The sequence below is a fragment of the Hylobates moloch genome, unplaced genomic scaffold (assembly GCF_009828535.3).
Source record: "Hylobates moloch isolate HMO894 unplaced genomic scaffold, HMol_V3 SCAFFOLD_4, whole genome shotgun sequence".
Taxonomy (NCBI): Eukaryota; Metazoa; Chordata; class Mammalia; order Primates; family Hylobatidae; genus Hylobates; species Hylobates moloch.
This window is the reverse complement of record NW_026652279.1, coordinates 42,489,881-42,505,361: the sequence shown is the minus strand read 5'-3', so window position 1 is coordinate 42,505,361 and position 15,481 is coordinate 42,489,881. Positions and strand designations below refer to the sequence as shown.

General features: G+C 40.3%; 1 protein-coding gene across 2 annotated transcripts in view; it reads right to left on the bottom strand.

The window, feature by feature from the left end:
• The window catches only part of B4GALT4 (beta-1,4-galactosyltransferase 4), a 60,363-nt gene that overhangs the window by 24,225 nt on the left and 20,657 nt on the right, over window positions 1-15,481 (bottom strand). Inside the window, exons 1-2 of one of the 2 annotated variants that reach the window (XM_032150108.2) lie at window positions 4,928-5,011; window positions 934-1,151 (exon numbers count right to left, since the gene is read on the bottom strand). The gene's annotated coding sequence lies outside the window, so the exon portion shown is untranslated. Of the gene's footprint in view, window positions 1-933; window positions 1,152-4,927; window positions 5,012-15,481 lie in introns of those variants that run through there. The other variant, XM_058437456.1, reaches the window with a different exon arrangement.

Below are 15,481 nucleotides of genomic sequence, written 5' to 3'. Positions count from 1 at the left end.
GGGGTGGCTCTTTTCTTAAATTCCAACTAGTAAGAAAGTGAGAGATGGAAAAAAAATCACCCTCAGCAAACACCACTTAATAACCATTGCAGATAAGGTTCACCAATGGATGCTAAACTAATAGGCAAAAATCTGAGGATAAACAGTATAGTCTCAACGTATCTTCCCCAAGATAATTCTTAACTACAAAGGGAAAGACAGTAACTTTGTAGTGGAGAAACCCAATTGCTCCCCACAAGTTCATTCCACAATATACCTAACTGGTACTCTTCGAAAGAATCAAAATCATGAAAGACAAGGAAAAACTGAGGAACTATTTCAGATTGGAGGAGACTAAGGAGAAAGAAAAACTAAATAAAATGCAGGATCCTTGATAAAATACAGTGGGAACAGAAAAAAAAAGACATTAGTAGGAAAATTGATGAATTTTAAATAAAGTTTGTAGTTTAGTTAATAGTATTGATCAATGTAGTACGGTTATGTAAGGGGTTAATATTAGGGGAAGCTAGGTGAACTCTCTGTATCATTTTTACAACTTTTCTGTAAGTCTAAAATTAACTAAAAATAAAAATAAAGAGTCAGAGACTAGGTATAACCCAAGTCAACAAATGATAGTAAGTTAACTTAATTCTCAAGGAGAATCATTGTTTTTGTATTCCTAGTGCCTCAAACCAATCTGACACATAGCAGGTACTCAATTTAGTAACAAATGACCGACTAGGATATACTAGTTGAAATACACAAGGACACATCATAATTCCAGGCTCCTGCTAAAAGGAATGAAACACAAAAAAAGAAGGTGGGAAATAATGATTAATAAAATGAGTACAAAATTCCATCTGAGGAAGATTTTAAAAAGTAAAAAGGCTCACCCTGATACTAGCTCCCTTCAGTTCACTAGTATCAACACTTTTCTAAGGGTAGGGTCCTCACCTTTAATAAATGGCACTTTTGGTCACACCCACTGCCTTCTGCTCCTCTGCCTTTAAAAGTGATACTTCTCCTTGGCTTGAGGAGGAAGTGTTGCATGGCCTGCCTCTTCCTTCATGAAGCCACAAAGTGCCACTGCGTGAGTTCCGTGGCACACTGGAACACAGTGTACTCGCCTCTGGGCAAGAGCCATGGAAATCCACACATGAAGCCAGGTGGTCCTGCAACACCCAAACAACCAAAGTTATTTTATGTAGTATATGTTATGCAGCATAATACAGAATTCACCAGAATTTCTGACGGAAGGTTTCAATACTGTGTACTTAAATGTTACTTTCAGCTGTCCCTAAGAAACCAACAGTGGAGTCAGTAGGAGTTTACTTTCTGCAGTCATTAGGGGCACCTCACCCTAAACCTTCTTAAGAAGGTTTAAAAAGCTCTGAGGTCAGGGGTATAACAGGGCGCTGAAGTCACAAAGAGATGAGTTCAAATTCTGGTTATCAGATGCATGAATGGCTTTTGACAAGTAACCTAAATGTTTTGAGTCTGTTTGGCCATTTATTTAAAAAGCATTTCTCAACATCTGGTTCCAAGAGTGCCTTTATCAAATACATAAGGGAATGTGTTAAAACTGCAGATTCCTGGGCCCCACTCCAAAGCCAACGGGTCAGAACAGCAGCCTCTGGGACTCAGAAAAATGAAATTTTAACAAGCTCCCCAAATGATTCTTATCTGCATTAAAGTTTGAGAACCACTGGTATAAGAGAATGGACCTGGAATGCAATAGATCCTTCAGATATGTTAATTTTCCCTCTGGTAAGGAAAAGCAGTAAGAAGATATGTGAAAATGAGATTTTAAAAATGCATTTGAAAGGTTTTTGATTCCATCAGTTAGAAATGCATTCTAAGAAAATAATCAGAGAGGTACACCACGATATTCAAACCAACATTGCTAAAGTAACCAAAAATTGAAGAGTCTAAATGTTAACAATAGCGATCCGATTTAATTAGTTACAATACATCCATATGATGGGACATATGCTTTCATTAAAATGTTTACAATAACTACATAGAAAAGTGCTCATAATAGCTAAGTAGAAAAAAAGATATAACAATGTATATAAAATATAGGCTGGGTGTGATGGCTCATGCCTGTAATCCCAGCACTTCAGAAGGCCGAGGCGGGCGGATCACTTGAGGCCAGGAGTTCAAGACCAGTTTGGCCAACGTGTTGAAACCCCTTCTCTACTAAAAGTACAAAAATTAGCTGGGCATGGTGGCGCATGCCTATAGTCCCAGCTACTTGGGAGGCTGAGGAAGGAGGATCACCTGAACCAGGGAGGCGGAGGCTGCAGTGAGCCGAGATCACACCACTGCACTCCAGCCTGGGCATCAGAGCGAGATCCTGTCTCTAAAAAAAAAAAAAAAAAAGTATATAAAATATAATACCAATTATGCAATACATGTGTGTTTGCATATCTTTTACATACAAAATGACAGTCACTGGTGGTCATCTCTTAATTATAGGATTAGGGAAAAACTTTTGTTTCTTCTGTATCTTCTAATTTTTCTAAAATGGAGTTTTCATCAACAGAAACAATGTTGTTTTCTGATAAAATGACTACATAGTTTTCCTTTAAAATACAGTAGTCCTTGGTTTCTTTCTGCGGTTTCAGTTAACCGCAATAAAATACAGTAAGATATTTTGAGAGATGACATTCAAATCTTTTATCACAGCATATTGTAATAACTGTTCTATTATTAGATATTATTCATCTCTTACTGTGCCTAACTTATAAGTTATACTTTAGTATAGATATGTATGCATATATAGAAAAACACAGTGTATGTAGGGTTTGGCACTATCCATGGTTTCAGGCATCCACTATCAGTCTTGCAACATATCCCCCAAGAATAAGGATGACTGTACATTAAAATTTAAAGATAACATCATAGACAGGAATTATAACTTTTAGTTACATAAGTTTGACAATTCATTCATATAACCTTTAAGAAAACCTGTTCTAAATAGGCCAAAAAGCCCCAATCTCAAAGAAAAACTTCGGAGGCTGTTAGTAATCTTCAGTACCAGAGAACCCTGTGGTCTCTGTTTGAAATGCCTATTCCCAGGCTCCAGCCCCAGAGATTTTTATTTCAAAGGCCTGAAGTGAGGTCAAGAAATTGATATTTCTGCCTGGGCCCATGGTTCACACCTGTAATCTCAGCACTTTGGGAGGCCGAGGCAAATGGATCACTTGGGGTCAGGAGTTCCAGACCAGCCTGGACAACATGGTGAAACCCCATCTCTACTAAAAATACAAAAATTAGCCGGGAGTAGTGGCCTGGGCCTGTAGTCCCAGGTACTCGGGAGGCTGAGGTAGGAGAATTGCTTGAACCTGGCAGGTGTAGGTTGCAGTGAGCCAAGATCGTGCCACCACACTCCAGCCTGGGCCACAGAGCCAGATTCTGTCTCAAAAAAAAAAAAAATTATATTTTTAACAAGAACCTAGGTAACTCTGGGACATGCAGCCAGGTTTTAGAAACCACTGTTCATTGATGGCTTAAAACAAAGAATAGAAAACCATCACTGATTTGCTTTGGATGTTTCCACTGAATAAAAGATCTTCAAAGAGAAGGTTAGTTCCCAAAACATTTGCATGCATCTCTGGAAAAGGCAGGCATTACTATTAGCTCGGCTTAAAGCAGATACTAAATACTTATTAAGTAACATACAAACTATAACTACAGAGCTGGTTTTATTGCCCTCTCTATCCACTTCCCCTCAGATTATGTAGTCAAACAGTTCAATTCAGGTCAGTACTTCTTCACAACGTATGTTTTCAATCTGATCAAAGCTATAGGTAGACGAAAGTTATTGCAATTTCATGGGGTTTACAATTTCCATAAAGAACAAACCTGTAAAGACAAAATTCCAAAAACTTCTTAACTATATCCAATCAAGCATTATCTCCTCTCCCAAGAGAGACCTTCCAGCACTCCCTGCCTGGGTCTCGGGAATAGCCCTCCTCTTCTGAATCCCAGTTTCTCAATCCGGACCCTGAATCCTATTCATCCTGATCTCTCCTTGATTTTCTTGCATCTTAAAGGTGTTATTTTCCTTTCTTTAAAAAGTGTAAAAAAAAAAAAAAAAAAAAAAAGCCACAACTCGCCTCCACGCTCAAATTACCGTCTTCTTATTCCTCCTTTTCATCACCAAACAGCTGAGGTCTACCAGTACCCTCACCACCTCCATGTCCCCATCCCTCACCCACTCTGGAACACTTTGCAACAGGGTGCACACCCACCCTCTGTTGATAACTACTCTCCTAAGGCTACCAACCCATAGGCCTCTTCTCGATCCAGAGTCCCCTGGACTTGTCTGTTTTTTTCAAACCAAGAATTAACAGCCCTTATCTAATGGAAGACAGAACATCAAGGGAGACAGTTCAATAAACACTGAATGGCTGTCTCCGGAGTCTTTTATAATCCAGGTGACCAACCCCTTTGGAGAAAGGTCAAAGGTCGCCGGCCCCTCGCAGGACTGGGGCTGGGGTCAGCTGATCAGTTTCCCCCGTTGAAACGCTGGAGAAGGAGGGTTTCCAGGAAGAACGGGCTTTTTCAGGTTGATGCACCCGGCGGAGAGGTGCTGGGGGCGACCCCAGAATCGTGACCTGGGGTATGAGTGACCCCTGGATCTTTTCCTACCTAGCAGCACCTCGTCTGGCTCCCCCGGCCCGCAGCAAAGACGGCGCCGCGCAGGACGCCAGCACCTGAGCCGGTGCCTCCCGCCAGGCTCGGCCTCCGTAGGCCCCCGGCCCGGCCCACCGCTCCGGCTGACGCGGGACTGCCCCACGGAGGCCGCCGCGTCATCCCCACGCCCGCCCCGCTACAGCCCTGGGACTGATCCCGGCCGTCGCCCGGCTACACTCGCACGGCGCCCGTGTCCAGGGAACTGTATTTCCCGGGCGCCGGCGGAGTCAGGGCCGCGTGTACTCACCCTGGAGGCAGCCGCGGCGAGCTAGCACAGACCGCGGAAAGAGGAGGACGTGGAAAGCAGCTCGGGGACCGCCCCGGCCGCCCGGGAGGCGGCTCCTGAGTACGAGCTCCGCCTCCCGCCTTGGCCCGAGGGGCGGGTCCGCCCGGCTCTGCACGCGCCTGGGGCTCCACCCCCGCCAAATCGACCACACCAGGCGCTGGAAAGAGCACCGGGAGAGAAACGGAGGATTGACGCCTCGGCCTCTGGGTGGCTTTAAAACCCTGTGCCAGTAGTAGACTAGGTGCTGGGCGCTTCCCAAATTCCATCCCCTTAAATACTCACAAAGCAGTAGGAAAGAGATAGGGACCCTTCCATTTTACAGAGTAGGAAACTGAGACTTTAGAGACGGTAATAAACTTGCTTTAATCACCCTGCGAGATTTCAGCCCTTTCAACTGCAAAAATGATAATAATAATAATAGTATTTTTCCCATGTTGCAGGTCTACTGAGAATATTAAATGAATTTTTTTAAATCTATTTCCTCAAAGATATTATTACAGAAGGCCAAGACGATTATATTTATACTAAAGATTTGAGTGAAAAATTATGGTAGGCTCTGTTTAGGCAGTCGGGATAGCCAGATTCTCCAAGACAGCCTCTCACTGCACTCACGGAAAAGTAGTAGATTCTCCAAGAACGACACATCCACTCCACCCAAAAAGGAACAAACCATAGCTAGAGCCAGTGCTGGGCTCATTAAGCTTCATAGCAGGAAATCTGAGGCTATGCTGAGGCCACGTAGGCCCAACGTAGGCTCTTGGAAGCTGGAAAAGAGGGCCACCTAGTGGCAGCTGAGCATAGGTCAGTGAAATAGGTCAGCACTGCTCCTGAACAAGGTCCAGTGTGAAACTTACTTTTTTGTGTTCCCTTTGTAACATGCTGTAAGGGTGTATAACCACATTTAGTGAAAAAGGACATTACTGGATTTAATCCAATGACATTATACAATCAGTTACTTGTACCCACATAGATAGTCCCCAGGTCTTGAGCATATGATGCCTGGAAGTATAATATACCTTTTGCAAGAATCACTCAGCTTTTCTATATTTGGTAGCTGGTAGGTTATTAATTGCAAAAGTTAGGTTATTGCTTTCAGTAAGTGTAGGAAAGCAAGTAGCAGTGATATCTACAAAATCAAAGATAGCTTTCCAATCTGCTTTTCAGGTTTTAGGGTGACTTTCATTTCACAGAGAGGCATTGGCATCAATAAAATTGTTTCCTAGGGTGTTTTTTTTCCTTTGGCATCAGTTCAGAAACCCAACAGTTGCTCTAGATTTTCTTGTTAGAGCATGAGCCTTAGCTAAAGCCATCTATAAATTATGGTCCCATGGATTTCCCAGCAGGAAATAAGGAAAAAATAGAAAAAAGGATAACATAGTCATGATAGCAGAGAAGTCTTGATCCATGATCTTGAGAAAGCTGTCCATGTCTAGGATGCCATCTGCTTCTGAGTAGAAACTTCCCTACCTTCAGGTCTCCAACCGGTGTATAGTTCCAAGAGTTTGAAGGGGCTCTTTTGAGTTACAAGGTATGGACCCAAGACTCGAGGCCCTGAAGTTTTACTGTGGGTGGTGAGAGAAGTATGTGATATAATCTCTTCTAATGGGGTACAAAGAGCAGTTTTTCTCAGATGGGATGTTATTTCCAGAAGACTCAATCTCTGAGTTCTAGATTGTGAAAGGTTGGTTGTACTCAGTGTATCACAAAAGGCTTTTTACCTGGTGAAAATACACTTTCATATAATGGAATAAAGCTTTGCAGTATTTAGTTACAGCAAAGCTTATAAGAGCAGGAGATACATGAGATTCTATTATTAAGGATATAGGTCTTCCCAGAACTAGTTTTTTGTCTACTCCATGATGAGTAATGGAGTACAGAGTTTTTAATAATGGAAGATTTAAGGACCCAGGAAGAACCAGGTGGCCATATGGGGCCTCCATGAGTCCACACTTAGCAATAAATTTACATCCTTTTAAATATGTTTTGGTTACCTAATGTTAAATAACGAGTTAATGGGTGCAGCACACCAACATGGCACATGTATACATATGTAACTAACCTGCACGTTGTGCACATGTACCCTAAAACTTAAAGTATAATAAAAAATAAAAAATAAAATAAATATGTTTTGGTTTGTCTGTTCTAAGACGGCAGGTAGTAGGCAGTGCTAGTGTGCCTCTCCCACTTGGAAGGACAGAACAGTGTGTAGCAATTAACACTATGAACTTTTATTCCAAGAACCACTGCAGGAAGTTACAGGAAACCAAAAGAATTCGCAGATCCTATGAAAGAAGGAGCACACCATAGCAAACTCTGTGAGACAGGCAAAAAACTATGAATTCTCAGCAGAGGAAAAAGGGAGAGCCCACCTCTGAACACACATTCCTACTGGAGAATCTGAAAATCCAGATGATGGGAGAAGGCTTTAGCCTTACCTAGAGCTGGAATGGACTTAGGGAGCAGCACAAAATATAAAAGTAGAAGCAGCAGCAAGAAGAGCCTTGGAGGCATTCTTAGTCTCCAGCTCGAACCCAGGGAAGCCATCCCTGACCATATCTCACAGGGGCCCTCAGAGAAGGCAGCCACCAAACTTAGGAAGGAGTCAGAGAGTTAAAGAAGCTACCAACTGAATTTTGTGGTAATTTCAAGTGGGCATGAACACCCTTGAACAGAATCCAGGGGTGGGCAGACAAATGGAAACTAATGCAGATACAAGGGCAGAAGCTGGGCACCCAGCATTGCAGGCAGATGGGGAGGGGGGTGACCTGAAAGCCATGCTTTCTTTCTCATCAGGGAAGCTCATGGCCCAGGGCAGATCTGAGTTCTGCACACCATCTGCCTGGATCTAAACTCAGTGCTGTTAGCGGGGCACCATGGGAGCAAGACTGGCCTCGCCAACTCTATGGGAGCTGGATGAGGACTTTCACTGTGAGCTAATCCCCACTCCCCTTGCAAACTCTACTGCACAGCAGAAGCAGCCATACTCCCCTCTAGAACAGAACCCCATTGGCCTGAGATCCACCCCTCCTATCCCCCACAGGGCCACGGCAGGCCTTGCCCAGGGAGAATCTGAACTCAGGCCCGCCCAACCCTGCCCCTACCTGATGGTATTTCTCTACCTGCCCTGTAGCTTAACACAAAAGACATAAACTCTTGAGAGCGTTATGGCCCTGCCCATTGCCTGGGAAACCAGAATACTTCCCCTAGACAACTTAGGCCAAGCTCAAATGTCACTGCTACTACCACAGCTGGTGTTCTCTTGCAAGTGTCCCCTCCTGGCTGGAAGCCAGCCAACTCAGGCCATTACAGCAACTCTTGGCAGAATAACATTTCTTCCAGGAAGGAGAAAACAACAGCTAACACCACTCCCTGCAACACCCTGGCTAACTAAAGGTCCTGAGTCTGTCCACATGACAATTTCACCGCTAGCATAACCAGCATTCAAGAAACCCCATACACTGAGTCTATCTACAACCAAGAAATCCCGCAGACTACATCACTCCCCTGCCACCTCCATCAGAACAGGTGTTGGTATCCATGCTGGGAAACCTGAAGACAGATCACATCACAGGACTCTTTGCAGACATTCCCCAGCACCAGCCCAGAGCCTAGCTGGGTGGCTAGACCCAGAAGCGGAATAACAATCACTTCAGCCTGGCTCTCAGGAAGCCCCATTCCTAGGGGAAGAGGGAGAGCACCATATCAAGGGGTCACCTCATGGGACAAAAGAATCCGAACACCAGGCCGTGAGTTCCAGATCTTTCTACTGGTGGGAAGTTTCTCACAGCAGAGATACAATTGCAGTGCTGGGTACAGTAGGGAAAGTCTGCCCCTCTACCCCCAACAGGCAGGTGGCCTCTGTGATTATGAAGGGCGTTGGAGAAGGGATCCTTGTTCCCCCGGCACTCCACTGCAGACATAGCTGAAGCTTCCTCCACAGGAACGCAGCATAGAGGCAGCTATAGACAGCCTTGCTGGAACAATCCAGGGTGAGCACAAGCCCCACAGGAGAATCACCCCCCAGATTCAAGCCTGCACAAGAGGCAGAGTCACAATTCCTCCCTACTTGAAACATCAACATTCCTATAGATGAAATGAGGTGCCTGACTGATCTGAATAGCTGAAACACTGGGACAGGAATGAGAATGTGAGGTGAATAGCTTGCTGACCTGAGAAGGGAACGGAGGTAGCTCCTACTCCTCACCCTGAAAAAACCTCAGGACATCAAATTGTGAGCTCCCCCAGCCACCTTCATCAAGGCTGAGGCCTGAGCCCACCATTGGGATTATATCTATTCACCTGCTTTAGCTACAACTAGTACCTACCCAAGAATACCTCCCCTATTGGCCTGAAGCCTGAATCATCAACTCAGTAAATAAAATACTGGGGGAAAATTAAACAAATAAATATAGACCACAAGAGAATGAGATAAGCTTCAAGAGATCCCTGCCATTCCAACTTCATAGGAGACAGTGAACTTGCCCACATACCAAGTACATAACTACTACAACCAGCATCAGGAGAGCCAGCACACAAAGACTCTCTATAACTAAGGCACTCATACAGAGTCTTCACCCCTACAAGCACCAAGAATCAAATTAGACTGAAATAAACATTAAGGTCTAATCCTTAAGAGGGAAAAAATAAATTAAAAAAGCACAATCCAATCAAAAATAAATTCAAGGACAATTTGAACAAATAGTCTACCAAAAGGAACCAGAAAAGTAATTCTGATAATATGAAAAAACAGGGTTCTCTAATATCTCCAAAATATCACACTAGCTCCCCAACAATGGATCCAAACAAACAAACAAAAAAATCTCTGAAATGCTGATAAAGAATTCTGAGGGTTGATAATTAAGCCACTCAAGGAGAAGCCAGAGAAAAATGAAAACCAACTTAAAGAAATTTAAAAACAATACAGGATATGAATGAAAAATTTTTCAGAGAAATAGATATCATAATGAAAAAGCAATCACAACTCCTGGAAATGAAAGACATACTTAGAGAAATACAAAATACAGGGGAAAGTTTCAACAATAGACTAGAATAAGTAGAAGAAAGAACTTTAGAGCTCAGAGACAAGACTTTCAAATTAACCCAATCAAACAAAAAAAAAAAAAGAAAGAAAACGAATTTTTAAAAATGAACAAAGCCTCCAAGAAATATGGCATTATATTAAATGGCCAAAGCTAAGAATAATTGGTATTCCTGAGGAAGAGAAATCTAAAAGTTTGGAAAACTTATTTGAGGGGATAATTGAGGAAAACTTCAATGGCCTTGCTAGATATGTAGACATCCAAATACAAGAAGCTCGAAGAACTCCTGGGAAATTCATTGCAAATAGACCACCACCAAGGCACATAGTCATCAGGTTATCTAAAGCCAAGACAAAGAAAAGAATCTTAAAAGCTGTGAGACTGGCTGGGTGTGATGGCTCACATCTGTAATCCCAGGACTTTGGGAGGCCAAGGCAGGAGGATCAACTGAGGTCAGAAGTTCGAGACCAGACTGGCCAACATGGTGAAACCTCATCTCTACTAAAAATATAAAAATTAACCAGGCATGGTGGCACATGCCTGTAATTCCAGCTACTTGGGAGGCTGAGGCAGGAGAATTGCTTGAATCTGGGAGGCAGAGGTTGCAGTGAGTTGAAATCATGCCATTTCACTCCAGCCTGGGCAACAACAGTGAAACACCATCTCAGAAAGAAAAAAAAAAAAAAAATCTGTGACACAAAAGCATCAGGTAACCTACAAAGGAAAACCTATCAGATTAACGGCAGATTTCTCAAAAGAAACCTTAGAAGCCAGAGAGGACTGGGGTCCTATCTTTAGCCTCCTTAAAGAAAATAATTGTCTACCAAGAATTTTGTATCCAGTAAAACTAAGCTTAATCAATGAAACAGAGATAAAGTTTTTTTCAGACAAATGCTGAGGGAATTTGCCATTACTAAACCAGCACTACAAGAAATGCTAAAAGGAGTTCTAAATCTTAAAATACAATGTTTAAATACACCAATATAGAACCTCCTTAAAGCATAGATCTCACAAGGCCTATAACACAATAACATGATAAAAAAAAGGTATTTAGGCAACAGCTAAAATGATGAATACAGCAGTACCTCACATCTCAATACTAATGTTGAATGTAATGGCCTAAGTGCTCCACTTAAAAGATACAGCATGGTAAAATGTATAAAAATCCACCAACCAAGTATCTACTGTTTTCAGGAGACTCACTTAACACATAAGGACTCACATAAACTTAAGGTAAAGGGGTAGAAAAAGATATTTCACGCAAATTGAAATCAAAAGCAAGGAGGAGTAGCTATTCTTATATCAGACAAAACAGATTTTAAAGCCACAGCAGTAAAAATAGGCAAAGAAGGACATTATATAGCAATAAAAGAATTAGTCCAACAGGAAGATATTACAATTCTAAATATATATGCACCTGACGCTGGAGCTTCCAAATTTAGAAAACATCAAAACACCATTATCATTCTTCACAGAACTAGAAAAAACAATACTAAAATTCACATAGGACTGAAAAAGAGCCCTCATAGCCAAAGTGATACTAAGCAAAGAGAATAAATCTGGAAGCATCACATTACCCAACTTCAAAGTATACTACAAGGCTATGGTTACCAAAACAGCATGGTACTGGTATAAAAATAGGCACATAGACCAATGGAACAGTATAGAGAACCCAGAAATAAAGCCAAATACAGCCAACTAACCTTTCACAAAGCATACAAAAACAGAAGGCAGGGAAAGGACACCATATTCAATAAATGATGCTGGGATAACTGGCAAGCCACATTAGAAAAATGAAACTGGATCTTCATCTCTCACCTTATATAAAAATCAACTAAAGATCAGTAAAAGACTTAAATCTAAGACCAGAAACCTTAAGAATTCTAGAAGATAACATTAGAGAAACTCTTCTAGGTATTGGCTTCAGCAAAGAATTCATGACTAAGAACCCAAAAGCAAATGCAACAAAAACAAAAATAAATAAATGAGACCTAATTAAACTAAAAAGCTTCTGCACAGCAAAAGAAATAGTTGGCGGAGTAAACAGATAACCTACAGAGTGGGAGAAAATATTTGCAAACTATAGATCTGGCAAAGCACTAATATCCAGAATCTATAAGGAACTCAAACAAACCAGCAAGGAAAAAATAATTCCATCAAAAAGGAGCTAAGGACATGAATAGACAGTTTTCAAAAGAAGATATACAAACAGCCAATAAACATATGAAAAAATGCTCAGCATCACTAATTATCAAGGAAATGCAAATAAAAATCACAATGAGATACCACCTTACTCCTGCAAGAATGGCCATAATCAAAAAATAATAGATGTTGGCATGGATGTGGTGAAAATGGAACACTTTTACACTGCTGGTCAGAGTGTAAACTAGTACAATTGCTATGGAAAACAGTATGGAGATTTCTTAAAGAACTAAAAGTAGAACTACCATTTGATCCAGCAATCCCACCACTGGGTATTTACCCCAAGGAAAAGACGTCATTATATGGAAAAGACATATGTACACACATTTATAGCAGCACAATTCACGATTGCAAAAATATGGAACCAACCTAAATGCCCATCAACCAATAAGTGGATAAAGAACATGTAGCATATAGACACCACAGAATACTACTCAGACATAAAATGGAACATAATAATGGGCTTTACAGCAACTTGGATGGAGTGAGAGGACATTATTTTAAGTAAAGTAACTCAGGAATGGAAAACCTATTATCATATGTTCTTGCTTATAAGTGGGAGCTAAGCTATGAGGATGCAAAGGCATAAGAGTGATATAACGGACTTTGGGGACTTGGGTGGAAGGTTGAAAGGGGGGTGAGGGATAAAAGACTACATATTGGGTATAGATACACTGCTTGGGTGTTGGGTGCACCAAAATCTCAGAAATCACCACTAAATAACTTATCCATGTAACCAAAAAACCACCTGTTCCCCAAAAAGTATTGAAATAAAATTTAAAATAAATAAGTTTTGTTTCTCTAATTTAGTGCATAGCACTGTTTGTTAAATAGGTTAATGAATGTAATTTGAGTCAGATCAATCTTTACCCAAATTTATTCAAATTGCATATTGTATTAGTCCATTCTCACGCTGTTAATAAAGACGTACTTGAGACTCGGTAACTTATAAAGGAAAGAAGTTTAATTGGCTCCCAGTTCAGCATGGCTGGGAAGGCCTCAGGAAACTTACAATCATGGCAGAAGGGGAAGCAAACACATCCTTCTTTACATGGCAGCAGCAAGGAGAAGTGCCAAGCAGAAGAGGGCAAAGCCCCTTATAAAACCATCAGACCTCATGAGAACTCACTCACTATCACCAGGACAGCATGAGGGTAACTGCCCCCATGATTAAATTAGTTCCTACTGGGTCCCTCCCACGACACATGGGGATTACGGGAACTACAATTCAAAATGAGATTTGGGTGGGGACACAGCCAAACAATATCACATACCTTAACAATTTCAATACTGGCTCACTTAGCGTGAAAATCTGGCAAAGCATTTCTTTGGTTTCAGTTAATTCTTGTTCTACTTGATGTTGGGTTAGTAGTTTTATGAACCAATCAGTTTCCTCATTAGACTTATGGAAATTCTTAGTCCAGTGGTATGATATTAAAGTTATCAGAAAGCTGTACTTGTCAGAGTCTCTTCCATGAATCTTCTAATAGATAAAATACTTTAGGTTTATACTGTAGTTGCCTGCAACAGCTTTTAGGGAAGTACGAGAGTAAAACAATTAACTGTCTGTGAATCACAACACTTAAAATGGCCCCGTTAAAGATTTGCTGAGAGTTCATCATAACAATGACACAATTGACAAGGAACTTTGGTTATTTCAGTGGCATACAATATTTTAAGATAATAACTAGAATCATGACTGGACTGTAACTAGAATATTATATTAAGACGATCAGATTTCTAGGAATTTCATACAACTTCTGGAATACATATTAATAACACATCCATACAAATATAACTCAGTGAAGGCTTAGCATTATTTCTTATTTGAAAATGCTTCACAGCTGGGCACAGTGGTTCATGTCAGTAATCTCAGCACTTTGGGAGGCCAAAGTGGGAGGGTCACTTGAAGCCAGGAGTTTGAGACTAGCCAAGGCAACAAAGCAAGACCCCATCTCTAAAAATCTAAAACATAAGTAATGTAAAAGAAAATGCTTCCTATATAATTTAATATATAATCCTAATTAGTTTAATATTTTGTTTTATAAGGAGGGAAACAATCCTTTAAGACATTCAAGATGCCCTCTAGAACATTCTAAAGTTAGTTCAAGGTTTAAAAAACTTAATTTAGAATATGATATTGGAAAGTTGTCAAAAATGTCAGAAGTTTTAAAATAATTTTAAAAGATCACAAGTTACTGTAAAGCAATATCACAGTGACAAAATATTTTAAAAGCAAAATGCAGAAAGTTAGTTAGTTGTAAAACAAAATGAAACAAAAACCTTAGCTCTAATACGAGAAGGCTCACTTTTCTTAAGTAATCAAAGACCTAATAAAAGATAACATAAGGCACAAGAAAGTATCTTGATAAAACTCAAGTCTTTGTTTCCTAAACCAATTACTTAACAGGTAAAGATATCTTTACATTATCAGACTAATACTCCAAGAAAATGTTATTTTAACCAAGAATAGTAAATTATAGTTTTGCATCAGTGTACTATAAATGCTAAAGCTAATTTTAGTACAGCCTTTTAAATGAATTCATCCAATCTCAGCCAGCTTTGAAAGAAAGATAACATTTCTTTCCATGATCTTTTTTTTAATCAGCTTTTTTCCCTTGCATTTTTTTCTCTCATGCTGGAACAACCAGTCATTCTACTTCAGTACAGAATTAATTACTCCTTTTTCCCTTAACAGAAAACACACTCTCATGCCTTAGAACTTTCCTTATCAAAAATACCTTTTTTTCTATATTTGCATACAGAATTGTTTCCCTTGTGATTTCTAGTTTTCATTACACATATTAATTAGAATTTTAATCCTTAGTAATTGTGAGCAAGCATTCTGTAACACTGTTTTATAACTTTTAGAAATGTGCTTCTTCATAGTATAATTGTTCATATCTACTAACAAATTCAAATATATTTAACTTCTCCATAACCGTATTAAAACAAGATGCCAAAAGCATATAAAGTTAAGCCTATATTCAGCAATTAGAATTTCAGCATTTTATCTTACTCGGAAATGATCTAAATATTCAATAAATATCCATTACTTAGCCTAGCAAAACTCCATTAAGTGTAAGTTACCAAACAGACTTTATAATATGTCTATTAAAACAAAGCTAGCCATCATTATTTCCCTGTTAGTACACGTATGTTAGGCAGTCATCACAAAGGCAAGAACTTAAAAGTTAATTATGTGATTTTGTTTGTTTGTTTTATTGCTGTGCTTGATATATATGGAATAATGGACACTGTATTTCCATTTGGA